The 1,866-nt window shown below is 37.2% G+C and overlaps 1 pseudogene; it reads left to right on the top strand.

Annotated features, from left to right (window-relative positions):
* Window positions 1–561: 561 nt before the first annotated feature.
* On the top strand, window positions 562–1,247 carry LOC138168359 (large ribosomal subunit protein uL24-like; annotated as a pseudogene).
* Window positions 1,248–1,866: the final 619 nt, after the last annotated feature.

Genomic DNA, 1,866 nt, shown 5'->3' on the forward strand with positions numbered 1-1,866 from the left:
TCTCAGTTTTGCTCATTTCACTTCATTATTTTGTGGGTCTTTCCAAGTTTTCTTAAGATCACTGAGATAATAATTTCTTATAATGTAGTATTGCATCATAATCATATACCATAACTTGTTTAGCCATTCCCCAACTGATGAGCATCCCTCCAATTTCCCATTCTTTGTCCCCACAAAGAGAGCTGCTATAAACATTATAGAACGCATATTTCTTTTCCTTTTTCCCTAATAATTTTTGGAAATAGACCAAGTAATGGAATTACTGAGTCAAGGGAGTTCAATAACTCTTCAAGCAAAATTCCAGACTGCTTTCCAAAATGGCTGGATTACAATTCCATCAACAAAGAATTAGTTTCCTAACTTCTCCACATTCTCTCCAACATTTGTGACTTAATGTTCTATCATTTTAATCAACCTGGTAGGTGTAAATGATATATCTCAAGGTTGTTTTAATTTGCACTTCTCTAATCAAAATGATATAGCAAATTTTTTAATATAACTAAATTGGAGGCAGAAGTAGGTCTTCAGCCTCTTCTCTTCTGAGGAGGCTTCGGGGTCAAAATGAAGTTCAATACCTTTGTGACCTCTGACCAAAGCAAGAACCGCAAGACGCATTTCAAAGCCCCTTCCCACATATGGAGGAAAGTTATGTCTTCTTCTCTTTCTAAGGAGCTGACATAGAAGTACAATGTCAGCTCCATGCCCATTTGAAAAGAAGATGAGGGCCAGCTAGGTGGCTCAGTGAATAGAGCACCGGCCCTGGAGTTAGGAGGACCTGAGTTCAAATCTGGCCTCAGACACTTAACACAAAAACTAGCCATGTGACCTTGGGTAAGTCACAACCCCAACTGGCCTCCAAAAAGCAAAAAAAAAAAAAAAAGAAAGAAAGAAAGAAAAGAAAAGATGATGAAGCCCAGGTTGTTCGAGGACACTACAAAGGACAGAAAATTGGCAAGGTAGTCCAGGTTTACAAGAAGAAATGTGATCTTCATTGAGCATGTGCAGCGGGAGAAGGCTAATGGTACAACTGTCCATGTGGGCATTCATCCCAGCAAGGTGGTTATTACAAGACTCAAGCTGGACAAAAAAAAAGTTCACAAAAAAATCCTTGAGCGAAAAGCCAAATCTCGCCAAATAGGAAAGGAAAGGGGCAAATATAAGGAAGAAACTATTGAGAAAATGCAAGAGTACAAATTACGTGGCTGCAATTAAATTTCTGGAATGAAAAAATATATATAACTAAATAGTTTTGTCTTCTTCATTGGAAAATTGCCAGTTCCTATACCTTAATCATTTGTCAATTGTCAATCACTTGTTGCATACTGTCTGATATCCCTTCTCATATCCTCAACCAAGTTCCCAGAAAATTCTGTCAATGCTTGTTGACTCTAATTCCTTTCTTTTCACCCTTCATCCTTTTGATATCAAAAACTAAACATATCACCAAACTAAAGCTGCTCTCTCCAAAGTTTCCAATGATCTCTTTTTTCTTTTCTTTCTTTTCTTTATTTTTTGAGGCAGTTGGCGTTAAGTGACTTGCCCAGGGTCATACAGCTAATAAGGGTTTGAGGCTTTATTTTCTCTTAATTGCCAATTCTAGTTGCTTCTCTTTAATCCTTATCCTTTGTAATCTTACTGTAACAATTGACACTTTTATTTAACTCTTTTCTTGGCTATTGCCTCCTTTCTGGGTGTTTTTGAGACTACTTTATTTTAGCTCTCCTCCTACCTGACCTCTTCTCAGTCTCCTTTCCTGGATCATCATACATATATTTGACCCTAACTATGATTTTTGATATTTGACTCTAACTATGATATCCAAGGCTCTATCCTTAGTCCTCATCTATAGTGACCATATGAGTTCCC

The sequence above is a fragment of the Petaurus breviceps genome, unplaced genomic scaffold, assembly GCF_028583685.1.
Source record: "Petaurus breviceps papuanus isolate PSGF00001 unplaced genomic scaffold, PetGlider_PUasm1.0 37, whole genome shotgun sequence".
Classification (NCBI taxonomy): Eukaryota; Metazoa; Chordata; class Mammalia; order Diprotodontia; family Petauridae; genus Petaurus; species Petaurus breviceps.